Source organism: Pinus tabuliformis, chromosome 2_1 (genome assembly GCF_031772625.1).
Source record: "Pinus tabuliformis cultivar Carrire ecotype Pingquan chromosome 2_1, CPIR1, whole genome shotgun sequence".
NCBI lineage: Eukaryota > Viridiplantae > Streptophyta > Pinopsida > Pinales > Pinaceae > Pinus > Pinus tabuliformis.
In genome coordinates, this window is record NC_142299.1 from 267,434,534 (window position 1) to 267,452,060 (window position 17,527).

Here is a 17,527-nt window from a genome sequence, read left to right on the forward strand (position 1 = left end):
TCCTATTCCAAGCTAAACTTTATGTTGCCAACATGGGTATGAATTTCAAGCTGGTATATGTCTATCAAGCATGCCAATGTAGAAGGACATTTTTGGATAATCTAATGAAGCACTCTTCTATGTGTTCACAATATATGATTTTGGGCTGCGACCTCAATTTCTCTTTCCTATTGTATGAAATTTGGGGTGTGCATACCCACCATAACCCTTTAACATATTTTTTCTCTTTAATATTGGAGTCCCATTCAATTATTGACATGGACCCTATAAACATAAAACCTACTTGGAGAAATAATAGAGTCAGAGAGGCTTTAATTGTTAGAAAAATCAATCCCTTCTTGGTTGTAGAACCCCTAATCAATTAGATACATCTTTTTCATCAATGGGTCGGAAGTGGAGTAATTTTAAATCACTACTCCATCTTTATTAAATTCAAGGGGTTTCCAAGAATTCTAAACCACGATTGAAATTCAACTCCGATTGGACGGAGGAGGAATCCTTTCACCAAATTATGAGATATCATTGCACCCATTGCACCCTTGGTCGAGGCATTTCCCTTCTGGAAAGCCATGGTATGGGAAAACGAGATGGCTTATAATGATGATGAATCAATGTATAAAATAAAAAATGATATTCAAAGTATAGAGGATTTAGCTAGTGGGTTTTACCAGTGCGATGAATCCAAATAAAAAATTCTTCAACTAGAATCTTCTTCTTGTAGGATTTTGGAATATCGAGAGAAATATTGGCACTTAAAGAGAAAGGTGATATGGTTTTAATTAGGGGATGAAAACACCAATTTCTTTCAAAATTATCCCAAAGGTAGATGTGTTGTAAATACATTTTGGTCTTTGGACGATCCTAATGGTGGCAGGGCATCCTCCTTCACTAACCTTTCTTGACTAGGGGTAAACCATTTTAAATAAATTTTTAGGTCCCCTTGGAAGGCTTCAATTGTGTAAGTAACCAATCTCTCCAAGTATTTCCCTATATATGTTGATGAAAAGGTTAATTTCTCCCTAATGGAACATGTTTCTCAAGAGGAGTTCAGGCGTGTTCTGCATGGTTTTCAGAAATAAAAAATCCATGGGCTAGATGGATGGTCAATTAAATTTTTTATAGAATTATTTTACATATGAGGTGATTTTCTCAGGGTGGTGGAAGGGTGACTATCTTCGTGGAGAAAGTATGATTCTTTACATTAAACATTTATCGTTCTAATTTCCAAATCTGACTCCCCACACACACTTGATGAATTTCAAAACATTTTGCTATGAAACATCTATAAAATCATTGAAAAAATCATTGCAAATAGAATTAAACCTATTTTATCGTAGAGCATATCCAAAGAAAATTTTCCAATCTTAGAGGGCAGTCCAATTCACAAAATAATGAGGGTCACTTAGGAATTAATTCATAGTTTGAAAACTAAAAAATGAAAAGTTTTGGTACTCAGTATTTACTTATCCAAATATTTTGATAGAGTCACTTGGACTTACATTCATATTGTTATTACTTATCTGGGCTTTGATGCCAATTTTATCAATTCAAGTTATGTGTTGTGTTACTACTGCTTCCTTTGTTGTCTGAATTAATGACTCCACATTTGATTTCTTCTATACTAAAAGAGGGCTCAGGCAGAGTTTCCCTCTATCCCCCCTATTGTTTCTCCTAGGTGCAGAAGGACTTGGTTGTATTCCAAGAGAGGATAAGAGGAGAGGAGATCTTAAACAAGTCATGGTGGCTAGTAACCTATCAATCACATAACTCCTCTTTGTCAACTATGTCATACTTTTGAATGATCGTTGCAGGAAGGATTTTCACACAATCAAGGTTTCTCTTTCCTTATTTGATAAAGAAACTCGAGTGATGATAAATATTCAAAAATCAACTCTCTTGGAAGTAGGCTTCTTAAGAGAACAAATTTTGTCTACCCAAGCTTCTTTCCCTTTTCACCTATAGTCGATCGACGAAGGTTTGAAATACTTTGGTTTTAATTTGAAACCCAACAATTACAATAAATTCAAATGGTTATGGTTTCTAGCCAATATTGAAAAATTATTGAAAGGATGGAGTTTTCATTGGCTCTCTCAGGTAGGTCAATTGGTTCTTATCAAATTGGTTTTAAAGGGTATTCAATTTTTCTACATGTCATTATCATGGATTCCCAAAGGAATTTGAAATTTTGTTGTAGATATCTATGGATGGACTCAAAAGAGGGTAATTTATTCTCATGGATTAAATGGGAAAAAAAAATCTTCCCAAAGAAATGGGGCATTTGAGGGCTAAAAACATTAATCAATTTCTCCAAAGCTCTAGATTTGAAGGTTGTGTGGTGCCTTATTAGCCAATCAAATTTAGTGTATCAAATGGTACATAGGAGGTATATACACCCAAAATCCATAATGGAATTGATAAGGACTCTGAAGAAGTGAAGAGATAGCACTCCAATAATATGAAAGGATATCATTATGTCTTTTAATGTCATTGAGCTTGGCCTTGCATGGAAAATAGTCTCTAGTAATCAAGTAAATATCAGTTTGGATCCATGGATTTGATGTGGTTAAGAATATCATTTGCGTTAAGATTTTTTTTAACTCTTAAATATTGATGGATTCATAACAATTAATAAAATTGAAAATCCCACCTCTGCCACAATTTGTCCTCAACCTCCCTACTAAATTGATTACCCCTTAGCATAATTATACCAAAGCTCTAAAAAATTTAGATGTTCAAATTTAGGACATGGATGGCGATCTATATTGCGTTTTCCCCCTTCTAGGTCTACACTCCAAAGGTCAAATATTTTTTTATCATATCTAATCATGAAAATGAAACCCCGGATTGGTGGTGGAAACAAGTATGGAAGTTGATTTTCCTAGAAAAGTCCTAGATTCTTATGTGGTGTATTTTGGAAATTAAGCTTCCCACTAGTGATATCCTCCAAAAAAGAGGCTTTTATGGAACCAATTGGTTCCCTCTATGTAAATATCTAAAAGAAACAATTGATCGCCTTTGTTTATTGGTATTGCACATGGTCCATCTGGACTTCCACTCATAACTTCATTGCATCTCTTCATGCATGGAAAGGCCCTGTTGTCAAAGTAGATTGGTACTTTTGGTTGTCCTTTACATCATAAATCAAGTTGAAATACCTCCTTCCCATCATCTACTGGGAATATGGATTTCCTGCAGTATGGCCATCTTCCAAGACAATTTTCCAAGACTGGCTAGAATTACTACTCAAGCCCTGGTAATATATGAACTTCTCCCAGCTAAAAAGCCTATTAATATTGTAAGAAATATAATATAAGAATAGGTGAACATATTCCCACCTTGAGCATTATTGATAGTGTTTCATATCAGCAAAACATAGGGGTCTCCCTAATGTGAAGTCCCAATTATACCTCACACTCTTTGGAGAAGGATCCCCATCCAAAATATCAATTTGACCAGCATAATTGTAAGACTCACCTTGGTTTCAATTAATAACATAAGATATTATCCATCTAACCTTTGAATAAGAAAGTAAGTCGACACTATGATGCATTGATTGCAATGTGTAAAAGGAGGCATTCACAAAGGGAGAAAAGACTAAATCATCTTTAGGAAAGTAATATTACTATCGTCAAGAAGGAACATGAGACAAATTAAAGATTCATTGGTTAACCTACATGTTAATTCACAAGATAAAAATGATTCATGAAAAAAATACAACACACATTTAAGAAAATCAACACCAAAGCCACTGCAATAGTTCAATCTCTTCAGTATATAAGAATTCTAACATATACCACAAACATCGAAAGAATAGTCTTAAAGCATTCATAATAAATGCATGAAATTGTCTTGGCTCAATAGTATTCAAAATTAGGTGAAATATCCAAATAAAGAGTTACAATAGTGAGGCACTAGTTCCAATTGTGGAACATTAAGTCACGTTGTCCTTCTCCAAAGAATATTATTCTCTCCTTTGCCAAGTTAGAGAATCCAAGGCTGGCTTTCCAAAGCTTAAGCCCCCAAAAGATTTTTGCTTGAGTTATGAGGTTGATTTTTATAATAATATGAATGACATTTCATGTCCTCTTGACCCCTGAATACCCCACATGAATCTTGGACTCCGAATGTGTCCTTTGGACTTCTAAGAAACTCTTGAACTTCTAAATGACTTTTGGAATTCTCTAAATGAGCTTTGGAATTCTCCTAAATAATCTTTTGTCCTATTGTAGTTGCTACAACCACCCTCCAAATTTACCCTTAGCCTATTTTGGAGCCTCCTTACCAACCTTTCATAGCACTTTGTCTTGCTTCATCAAGTACTCAACCTTTAGTGTTTTCCTTGCACAAAGGAAGCATGACTATCACAGTCAATCCATTCCCCTCACAGGTTGTTCACCCGCACTTGGTCCAGCTGCAGGCTCAGCAGCTTCCCCTTGAAAATTGTGCATCTCTAAAGGGAAGCCAGCCTTCCCTCCAACAATTGTACAATACTCTCTGGCAGCTTGTTGGGCTCCAAGATTGTGCAATCTTGCCAGCCAAAACTGCCAACAGGATTTGCGCAAATTTCCCCAGCAGGGCTTCTCAGCCTAGGATTTGTGCAAATCTGGGCAATAGTCAGCTGCCATGCCCACAAATTGCATAATCCTCCTTGGTAATTAGCCCAGCTCCCAGCCAGGAATGCACATTTTTCCCAAGCAGTTGAGCAACTAAATGCATGAACAGTCTGGCTGACGAGCTCCACCTAGGATCGAGGATACTTGACTTGCATGCATGCATGACTTTCTCTTCCCATAATAGTAAGAGACAACATGCAAAAGGAATCCCATGATTTAGGGAGCTATGTTTAGCAGGCAACGATTACATGCAGAGTTGTTTTAGAAGTTTCCCTCCAAGTGTTGCCCTTTCCTAGATTTGTGGCATGCGCATCATGAGAACAAATTATTTATTTGACGCATCAGAGCTCATTCATTCACATCGATATTGGAGCTTTGACATACCACATCACAGCCGAGACGCTTTGACACATCCGACTCAGCTATTCACAGCTAAGTGGCCTCAACTTGTCTTTCTAAACATTTCTATCACTTTTTGTGTATTTGCTTGTGCGATTGTTGTTTTCATGATTTGTTTGAATTCTTGTTGTAGTTAACATGTATACTAGCTTGTCCTAACTCTGTTTCAATTTCCGTTGCTATCTCACTATTGTTGCATTCATGAAATTGTTTTGCATGGACATTTTACCAACCGGTGAATTGCCTCACCCACATACATGTTGATTTGTTTGTTGAATATTTCATTCATGTTTTGCATCCAATAATAATCACTTTTGCTATCACCTATTGTCACCATGCATTTTTTGTCTTATTTTCTTTTAGTTTCCAATTGGTGAGTTGGACCAATCTTGGTCTAGGCTCTGCCATCAGCAAGGCTGCATTGCGCAATCTATGAAAGGGAGTCTCACATTCCTCTCCAGAAATTCACATTCTTTCCTAGCACTAGCCTCCAGGACAATTTTGTGCATTTTTGGAGGACAGTGTGTGCTTTGCCCAACAAATTGTGTAAATCTCTCCCTAGACCATTAGTCCTTCCGAGCTGGAATTGTGCATTATGCAATTCCCAACAGCCAACTACCTGATTGGATTATGCATTTCACAGATCCAGGAGCTAGTCCTGCCTCCCAGATAACCCAAAATCTCTTTTGTGTAGTTTTGGTAGCCAGTCAGTGAGCCTCCTACTAAAATTTGTGTAATCTTTCTCATCAATTTCCCAAGTATGTGGTGTGTCCCTCCCCATATTTTCTTTGTTTCCACTGACATATTTCTTGCCATGCATGATACTTGTCTCTAGATCCTTGAGGTGTTCATCTATCTCAATGGATTCCAAGAGGATAGGATCACAGGACACTGATGGAGTTGCAGTTGGAGCAACAGTTGAGCAGGTGTCCTCTAGTCTGCCAATCTATCAAGATATGAAGTTGTATCTAGACAAGGACATAAAACTTAAGTAGGAAGAGGTTAATGAAACATTCGTAGGCACTTTTGGGGAAGACCTTGAAGATCGTCAAGTGTATGTGAACATTCATAGGTCGGGCTTGTACTAGATTTCATGTAGATACCCCGTGTTCCCATGCACAGACATGATTCACTGGATCGTCTCTCACACTGCTCTGAGAGGATGACCTTGAGTAGTGTCAGTGGGACGAAGCTTGCAACCCTTTGGGCACAATATTATGATGAGATGTATCAGACGTCAGAGCCATGACTGTCGTGATTCCTCCATTTAGATTGCCCAACAACAAACATTACTCCAAAGACATTATAAAGGATTGAGTAAAGGAGACAGCTCGTTTCAGCTTGAAACCCAACCATATCTACAAGAAAAAGATATTGAGGAAGGCATATCAATACTTGGTCATATTTGCATGTCGACTGAGTGTCCAAGCAAGCACTGAAACATTTTCTCAGAGTTGGGTGATCGCATTGGACCAACTCGCTAGAGAAGGGAGACCATGCAACTAGTCTGGCATACTAGCTCATCAGCTGAAGGAACACGTCACGAAGGCTCAACAGTCACCTGAGGGTACGCATGTAGATATTTACATGTCTACCTACATCCTAGATGTAGTCTGTACCCCACATGAGTTCCCAAGCTTGGAGTGGGCATGGTCACCGATGGAGACTATTGTGAACACATATTTCAAGTTGTTATCCAAATGCAGCTTCAGGGGAGTAATCATATGGTTTTCAAACCATTTTGTCACCCTAGTATAGAGGATGATATTTGAATAGGATGTACCCTGCATGTCAAAGGAAGTAATGGAGGCGTTGTTAGGAATTGCAGATTGGTATGCCTCAGCATCCGACACTTTTATCCAAATTTTCAGTGCAGAGAAGCCTATGCATGTTCTTAAAAAAGTTTGCCTTCAATGTACTTGTCATACAGGAAGTATCGTATCACATCTCAGTAGGATTGACAGCTATACTCTAGCGCAAGAAGAAGGCACCTTGGCCCACTCTTCAATTATGGATTGGGTTATATGAGATGTGGAGTGTCAAGCAAGTGGATGTCAAAGAAGAATAGATGATGTACCTGTTTGACCTCTAAAGCTTCAACCTGTATGACCCACATTGCATTGTGAAGGATCACTGCATGAGAGTTTAGTTCAATTGGATCCATGGGGCATTTCATTGGGTTGAGGAAGACTCATGGAGGTATTGCTATAATTCCTCCGAACCCAATGAACAGGTCAGCTTCATCGTAGAGAGGTTAGCAAAGCAACATGAAGGAGTATCACAGAGAGAACCAACAGTAGCAATAGTAGAAACAACAACAGAGGCATCTGAGCCAAGCGTACTTGTGTGCGACAAAGGGAAGAGGAATATTGTCAACTGCATGGAGGAGAAGCAAAATTTCAAGTTTCGAGAAGATCCACTTTTAGAACAACCAACTATGGCTATTCAGGAAAAGAGGCAGCAACACGACAAGCGAATCGCGCAAAGGTAGAGGGATAAGAAGAGAATGGAAGAAGCAGAGAAGGAGTTGCATGAGCTAAGGGAGCAACTCCGGAAAGAAAAAGAGCTGCGCCAATAGGAGAAGGAAGTGTAGTAATAGTAGATACAACAGGGGGTGCATCATGTGCATACAAATGAAGCAACACCTGTACAAGTAGTTGATTCATCCCAACAACTCGCATCGGGGGAATAGGGTGAACCATTGTAGGGGCAAGACTTTTCTCATGAGATAGAACAAGCGCTTGAATAGTTGGATGCGGATATGGAACAACAAGAGTTGGAACAGGACACTGACCTCATGCGTCAGTAGAAAGTGATTGGCTCACCTGCTTCAATGCATCTAGATGATGAGCAATTCTCAAATGACCAAGATGGCACTGAGATCCTTGGTGGTTAGCCATAAGCAGACATGCACAACATCTCCTTTAATGAATCTCATCGCAAAGTTGTGTAGTATCACAAAGTACCGACTCCGAAGGACCAAACATCTCCTGCGCAAGTTGAAGAACAAGTGATCGTGACTGATTTGCACAAGCATCCAACTACTTTTGGCTATGCAACTAGAGTATACACCAAAGCCACTAGCTCAATTGTTCATTTCCTCATACTTGAGAATGAGCGAATGGTGAAGGAACTACAGGTGGCCAAGCAGGAGGAGACTTGGTGACAATGTCCGCCCGAGCTGAACTCAAGAAGGAAATACTAGATGAAGTATTGTCCCTTGATACAGTCATGTGAGCATTTTACTCCAAGTTTGGTACTGTGCTCCAAGTAGTGGTTCATCTTTACAGATGGTAACAACGATGTGATAAGAGAATGCATTTTAAAGAACATACACGTTGATATTGATAACATGCACTCATGGACGATGAAGCACAAGGGAGCTCTGCTGCACTTACCAAAGATGATTAGGGCCAATGCGGTCAAGCTACAACCTCATATCAAGAGTGAAATCTAGAACTATGAAGACCTACAACAACTCATCACTAGCATATAGGCTTCCCATGCATGAGTGTTCAAGAGCATGGATGCTATAGTGCACAATCATGAGATCCTATCACTTGGGACTCTCACCCAGGTGAAGACAAAGAAGAAAATCTGACAGGAGCTTGACTTGTACTTTGACGAGTTGATGTGCACCACCACTAGCCCATACTTGAATATCAGTGCAGATATCATGCGCGAGTACGTTGCTGGTCCAGCCACATTGAAGATAATGATGCACATGCTCTCAGACTAGTTGGACAGAGGAGCCCGAGCAGTGTACCTAAATGCTATGGAGGGAAGGTTCATGTTTCAGACATATTTCATGACAGAACACACACACACTATCAAGCACTACCAATATTGGCATCATTATGTTACTGTTGATCAGCATGAGGATGTCGAGAAGTTGGACTTCTATAGTTGTTTAAGTCAGAATGAAGATTTTCAGACGCATGGAGGAGGAGAAAAGTTGCATGTTTCAAGTAGATCCACTTGTAGAACAAGAAGCAAGTCCGACAGGAGCTTGAATCGTACTTCAACGAGTTGACTACACTGCCACCAGCCCAGACTTGCCAATCAGTGTAGACATCACTCGCAAGTACATTGCTAGTCCTGGGACATTGAAGATAATGATGTGCATGCTCTCAGAGGAGTTGGATAGAGGAGCCTGAGTAGTGTACACCTATGCTATGGAGGCAAGATTCAGGTTTCAGACAGATGTCACAGTGGAACACGTAGACACTATCAAGGACTACCAATCTTGGAATCAATATGTTACTGTTGATCAGCATGAGGATGTCGAGCAGTTGGACTTCTCTAGTTGTTTAAGTCAAAATGATGTCTAGTTTGGCTTGTTTAAGCCATTATTCACATGGGTACAGGTGCATTGCAGTGTTGAGTCATGTCAAGTGTAAGTCAAGTCTCAATAGCAGATGTAACAGTCGTAGAGTCGGTGAAGAGTCATGAGGGTAGTTGAATGGTCACAAAGGGGAATGTCAAGGGTCACCCAACCCTTTGCTATAAATAGTCCCTCATAACACATTGTATAGGATTTTGGTCATCCAAGCTTCTATTAAGACCATCTTGAAGAAAGCTTGGACAATATTGTAACGCACCTTGGCTTCTCCATTGCACAGAGCTCATACATCTCCTTGGAGGAGTAGGCAAGTGTGGCTCTAACGTTTCACTGATGGGGCCAACAGGTTTACATGGATGTATTGTATGATTGGAGCTTATACTTTTTATATAATGAGAGTCAACACATTTTCATGAATAGGTTGTTATTGTATTTGGACTCCTCTAGTTGCCTCAATGACATATGTTTTCTAACTTACATATCTCTGCATGAACTGATTTGTATGCAATTATATGAATCATGTTGCAAATGTGTTGTATATGTTGTTAATGTTGTCCCGTCCCTGTCGACTACTATGTCGGAGACCCGACAAACCTTTCACATCAACTGATCCAAAATGGATCCTAAAACCCTCTAAGTCTTCATATACTTAAAAACTATCGCAAGGGAAAAACAATAGCAAATGGTAGAAAAAAATATCACAAAGGAAAAACAAGAAGAAATGGAGAAAACAGAGTCTATAGAAGGCTTAAGCAACTTTGCACAAGAGCTTTTGAATCTGGCAGATCAATGGTCTAGATCTAATCGGCATATCACAGTTGGAGGTGGAAACCGGAGTCCATCGGAAGCGACCTTATAGGGAATTGCGATGGCGATTAGCGTGATTAAACGAGGGTCATTGATCTATGTGCACAGATCAATAGTCCAGATCCACTCGCGCTGTCGCATCGCTAATACAGGGGCCCCGATGATTATGTGATATGTGATTGCAATATATCGCATCGTGATAATACAAATGAGTGAGGCCAATACATATGTGATTTGCGATAGCTGGAACCGACAAGTTTTATGGGTGCAAATATATATATATATATATATATATTGAGTTCTGTAAAAAGGGGTTTTTCTATGTAAATTCGCATTTTCGTTAAATAAACGAAAAACAAAGGAAATGCAAATGGAGCGATAAAATGGACCCAAAAGGGTTTGTAGATGTAGTGATATATATTTTGAGTTCGATAATGAGCAGGGTTTCAGGTGGGCCTCAGGCGGTAAGCGGTATTGGATGGGCTCCGCCCAAGCGCATAAACTGGCCGACACGTGGCTTGGCATCGGAGAGAGAAAACTGCCTTTTCGGGTGGGTAATCTTTGGGTGCATAAGCCACCTAAATGAATAGCAATAGCTAGATCAACAATGGACTTGTGATAGTGACAAAAGGTGGATTTGAAAGGATTACAAGGTGGAATTGATAATATTTGAAGTCCGATAAACGACAGTTAGGCGGATTTTACAGCGTTTCTGTGTATTTCTCTGTGTAAACAGAGAAACGACATTTTTTGGGATTTCGAACGCACCAAAGGTTCTTTCCGTTTCATAACAGGTGGCCACCATACTTGAAGACGTTACACCATAATTGGTTAATGCTCAAAGGGGATTTGAATGGATGGAGGCCGGAATCTAGAAAGCTCGAAAGGGAAAACGAACAGACAAGCTCCGATTGGCTTAAAAGCCACTAGATGATAGAGACAGGGGCAGGCAATTCTGAGATAGAGAGAAGACAGAGACAGAGAGCGAGAGGGAGAGTTTTTGTACTCAGAAAGGCTTGAGGGATTCAAGCAAAAACCCTGTTGTGTTGAGACTCAATTTGAGCTCACATTTGTAAAAATTCTACTCTTGAAGACATAATAAAGAGGTCACCCTTGAAAGCTAGACCAGGAGATGTAGCCCAAGAGTTTTGGGTGAACTCCTTGATTATTTGCTGTGTTATGTGTGTATCTATTATGTTTCTCTAACTGCTTCATTGTCTATATTATTCGCAATATTTTCGATCTGTTGCACCAAGTAATATAGGAAAATCTTGCACATGAGTCTATAATACCTTAATGTCAATCTAAGATCTCATTTTCAGATCATCAACCTTACTATAATAACCATTGCACTCATTCGAACTGATCCATGAGTGCAGCATGTGTTATCTTACCTTGGATTTTGTGACTATTGCATCCAAGTGGACTGATCCACCAGAAGCTGTCTATGTCATTTTGTGTTATGTGTTCCTAACCAAGTTGGGACTAATCCCTTTCAACCTCGAACTCACCTTCACCCTTATCTCCCCCCTTATGTGTTAGAACCTCTCATACACCTCCCTTAAGTCACTGTAGTAGTCACACCCTAGCTACTGATAGAGTTATCTTACTTTCCTCTGTGCGACATCGTGGTCAAGGCATTACCTTATGATCCACTACAGGGACTCCTACACCAAACGGTCTGAGGTATAATTGGGGCTTCTTACCGGGGAGATCTTCTTGAAATGTTGGTAGGTCTAGCACTATCAACATTTTTGGCGCTAAAAGGAGGGCCTGATGACAAGCTATATCCTCTCATCTAGTTTTGAACCTTTGCACATCTTTCATGGAGTCTTGCACTCTTCTTCCCTCGTGGTGTTTTTTGAATCATGAAGATGTCACCATCATGGGGAGGCTTTTCGATATCTTGTCCACTCACATGTATGATGTTGAAGGCAAAGTGGCCTGGCCTGAGACCTTACAAAACTTTATTTCCATGCTTCATGAGGAAGATGAGTTTTATAATGAATAGTTTGGTTTACTGCTTGCATACACACTTCACGAATCTCCATTTCGTTGGGTGCTCAGCCTACCAGCTGACACCGTGCACTCATTTGAGAACTTATGTGGTCTTATTGAAGACATTGATCTATCATTTTGATCTAGACCATCTTGACCGAAAACTATTACGACAACGGAGGGCTCTGCATGAATCAGTTATTGATTTTTGGCAGCACTTCCCTAACTTGCAGTTCAAGCTTTGAGGAGCTAGATGAAGTTTTCTTATCTTTAGGACTGGTTTGAGTATTGCCTTAAGAAATCTGCGCATCCCAAGAGAAATCTTCAAATCAAGCCTCACTCAACATTATTCATTGATGGAGCTATGACATATCATGTGGATGTGGACACCGTCTCGACCAACTGTCCACCTTCCTCTCATTCAACAACTCCACCATTGCCAAGTGATGTTGAAGAACATACTCATAGACTTGTTCATCCTTCACACTCTCCCAAGATCACCTCACTCAATTTTCATGCAGATTTGGTTGTGAGTCCTTCCACTTCTCATATGCATGCTTGTCTATGACCTCCATCTTCACACTAGGGTGTTCCTCCGAATGATGTTGTCTTGTGTTCGTCCATTCCAGACTCTTCACTTGTTATGAACAAGGAGAAACCCATTGATGGAGCTGGTGTTGCAAAACCAACATGCGCTTTCATTCATGAAGATTATGAGTGGGAGCTTGAACATCAACACTCGGTGAAGCATGACTCCCTTCCATCTGAGCCCCCTATATTCTTTCCTAACCTATTTGGTGAACCTTCCATCCATGATTTTGCATGTGTCTCTTCATCCACGGATGCACCCATTGTTGATCACGTGCAGGGCTCACTGGATGTTAGTCCATCATTCGAAAATGGAGTGGATAAGTTACTGATTGAAGATCCACTTGATCCTTCATCTGTCCTTTCTGAAGAAACAAAGGATGATTTTGTTCGCTTTTCATCTACCCCTCTGTTTGATTCATCTAATCATCAGGATTTCGAAGAATTCATTGACTTTTTTTATTATGGCGGTTGTGATCCATTTACTTCCATTTTTTATCACAATCATGTCTCTATCACAATTGATCTTTCCAAGCTACCCATTAATGATGATCTATGTGATGATGAAGTTGAAACACCCAAGACTATCAAGGCTCATCAGCTCGAGTTGATGGTTATGTTAGGCCCTCGCTGTCTTGGGGTTAGTCTCACTTCCGATCATGGAACTGTTCAATCACCCAAGGCTCTTCATCGCTCATCTGTATGCATTGAATATCCATCTCACTCAAACATCACATATCGTCCACTCTAACTACACGATCCCATTGCTCATGCATTGGAGGAGTCTTACATTGCAAGCACTCATGCGCAAAACAAGTTATGTTTGTTTCTTTCGTTTTCTTTCATGTCATAGTCAAGAGTATGCTTGTGCTTCAAAGTTGGAGTAGTGTCATAAAGCTCCATGGTAATTACACGGACTGGTCATCATTCACATGCACTCACTTATGTCCTATGGGCACTGTCAAACATGAAATGTTGTTTTCTTCATTGTTATATCTTTCTTTCTTGTTGGTTCACACAACTGGGTTGCTCACAGACCAAGCTTTCATCAACATGTGTCTACCAATGCACTGGTGGCTACATTGGAAGTATCACTTCATGTGATCAAGCCCATCCACCGTTAGTGTAGGAGTAGGAGGTGTTTTCTTTCAGTTGTTTGCCTGCATGCTTGTTTTCCTACATGCTTTTTTTTCTCGTTTGTTTTCTTGCTTGTTTTCTTATTCACTTTTCTTTCACATTCACTTCTCATTTGCTTCATTTTGATGTTTGTTAGTTCGTTTGTTCTTTTCGTAGGTTAGTTTTGCATGAAACCATGTATGACTCTTAAATCAAGCTGGGTAAAGTACAAGAGGGCTTGTACAACTATCACTACCTGGTTATCTATCATCTCTCCTCTGTAGGATTAGCTCGTTACTCTTAGTCCATGATACATCAAAGGAAAATGCACATTGTTGAAAGTGAACGTTGGTAATAACACAATGCTTTCGTGCTAACTAGTGTCACCTTCTCTAGTCATTTGTTTTTGGGTTAACCCTTGTCAGCTCAGTCAAGTACAGTAAGGTGAGGGGGAAACCTTAATAGGTATGTCAAAGATAAAATAAACTACTTCTCTATTGGAACAACATCTTCTACTCTCAATAATTTGGGATCCCTCTTCTGCCTCTAAAATGAATAAGAGCTATGCATAGTTAAAAAAACAAAGAATGAAAAACAAAAAGTCAAAAAATTCAAAATGAAAAATGAATAAGGCGAAAGAAGAGAAAGGCTTCCTACGTAGGCAGACGATGCAAGTAACTCTGCTGGGGTACTGATGAGGCTCGCTAGCAGTGGAGCCATGCTTCTGTTCCTATGTGACTCCACCAATGTACTGTCTAGGCCTCCTGGAAGTGGAGCAACACTAGAGATGAACCTAAGACTTTGACGACTATACTACTTGTGGACTTATACACCCCTCAACCCCAATCGAAACAACTATGTTGCCTTGGATTGGATGTGTGTCGATCGACAAATCTATGCAGTAGTCAATTTCTCTACCCAAAAATTGTGCAATCCTCCTGAGCAGTGAGCCCAACTCCGAGCATTTTCCCAAGGAGTTGAACAAGTGCATGCATGAATAGTCTGGTTAATTAGTTCCACTCGCGACCGAGGAGACTTGACTTGCATCCATGCATGACTTGATCTTCCAAGAATAGCAAGAGACAACATCCAAAAGGAATCCCACAATTCATGGAGGTATTTTTAGCAGTCAGGGGTTACATGCAAAGTTGTTTTAGAAGTTTCCCTCCAAGTGTCTCTTTTTCCTAGATTTGTGGCATGCACGTCATGAGACCAAACTTATTTATTCGACTCATTATAGCTCATTCATTCACATCGATCTTGGACATTTAACATACCATAGTACATCCAAGACTGTTCAACACATCTAGCTCAGTTATTCACGGGTAAGTGGCCTCAACTTGTCATTTTCATCATTTCTGTCGCTTTTTGTGTATTAGATTATGTGAGTGTTTTTTTCTTGATTTTTTTGAATACTTGCTGTCATTTACATGTATACTAGCTTGTCTTAGCTATGTTTCAGTTTTCATTACTATCTCACTGCTGTCGCATGCATGAAACTGTTTTGCATGGACTTTCGCCCAACCGGTGAATTGCCTCACCCACATGCACGTTTATATGTTTGTTGAATCTTTAATTCATTTTTTGCATGCATTGTTAACCACTTTTGCTATCACTTAGCGTCACTATGCATTTGTTGTCTTAGTTGCTTTAAGTTTCTTATTTGCGAGTCGGGCCAACCTTGGCCCGGGCTCTACCTTCACCAAGGCTGCATTGCGCAATTTGGGGAAGGATAGCTCACCTTCCTCTCCACAAATTCGTATTCTTGCCCAGGACTGGCCTTCAGGACTGTTTTGCACATTTTTTGAGGAAGGTGGCTACTTAGCCCAAGAAATTGTGTAAATATGTCCCTGGGTTAGCAATCCTTTCTAGTTGGAATTACACATTGCGTAATCCCAACAGCCAACTTCTTGACTGGATTGCGCATTTCGCATATGCAACAACTATTCCTGCCTCCCAGATATCCCAAACTATCTTTTGCGTGGTTTTCAAAGCCAATCACTTAGCCTCCCATAAAATTTGCGCAATCTTGCTCATCAATTTCCCAGGAATGTGTTGTGTTCTTCCGAAGATTTTCTTATTTCCACCAACATATTTCTTGCATATTTCTTGCCATGCATGCTTCTTGTCTCCAGTTCTTTCAGGTTTTCATCTTTCTCAATGGCTTCCAAGAGAATAGGATCATATGACACTAATGGAGTTGAAGTTCAATCAACAGTTGAGCAAGTGTCCTCTAGTCTACCAATCTATGAAGATATGAAGTTGTATCTAGAGAAGGACATCAAACTGAAGTGGCATGAGGTTGATGAAACATTTGCGGGCACTTTCGGGAAAGAACTCGAACACCGTCTGGTGTACGTGAGCATTCAAAAGTTTGGCTTGTACCAGATTTGACGTAGATACACCCCGTTCCCACGCACCGACATGATTCATTGGATCATCTCTCACACTGACCCCGAGACAATGACCTTAAGCAGTGCCAGTGGGATGAATCTTGAAAACTTATGGGCACGAGATTATGATGAGAAGTATCATATGTTAGAGCCCATGACTAACATGAGTCCTCCATTTAGCTTGCCCAACAATAGAGGTAACTTTCCAGACATTTTGGGTAAATGAGTTAGCTTTTTTGAGGATGACACCCAACTAGATATATAAGACAAAGATATTGAGGAAGGCATACCAATACTTGGTCATATTCACATGTCGACTAAGTGGCCAAGCGAGCACTATAACCTTTCCTCAGAGTTGGGTGATCACATTGGACCAACTGGCTAGAAAAGGAAGACCATGTAATTGGTCTGACATACTGGCTCGTCAGCTAAAGGAACAAGACACGAAGAATCGATAGTCACCTGAGCGTATGCATGTAAACATTTACATGTTTGCCTACATCCTAGATGCAATCTATACTCGACATGAGTTCCTAGGCTTGGAGTGGGCACGGTACCAGCGGAGACCATTGTGAACACATATGAAAAGTTATTGTCTGAATGCAGCTTGAAGGGAGTAATCATAAGGTTTTCTGACCATTTTGTCAACCCATTATATAGGATGATATTTGAACAGGATCCACCGTGCATGTCAAAGGAAGCAATGGAGATGTTGTTAGGAATTGTAGATTGGTATGCCTCACCATCTGATAGTTTTATCCAAATGTTCAATGCAGAGAAGCCCCCGCATGTTCTGCCAAATCTTTCCTTCAACGTACTTGTCATGCAGGAATTACCGTATCACATATCAGCAAGATTGACAGCTATACTACAGCAGAAGAAGAAGGCACCTTGACCCACTCTTCAATTGTGGATTGGGTTATACTATATCTAAAGTACCAAGCAAGCGGATGTCAAAGCAGAATAGATGAAGAAGTACTTGTTCCACCTCCGAAGCTTCAACCCATATGACCAACATTACATTGTGAAGTATCACTGGATGAGAGTTCAGTTGAACTGGATCCATGGGGTATTTATTGGGTTAAGGAAGACTCATGGAGGTATTACTACAATTCCTCTAGACCCAATTAACAGGTTGGCTTCGCCGTAGAGTGGTTAGAAAAGAAAAATGAAGGAGCATCATGGAGAGCACGAGCAGTAGTAGCAGTAGCAGAGGAAGCAGAGCCAAGCACACTTGTGCATGACAAAGGGAATAGGAAGATTGTCAGACG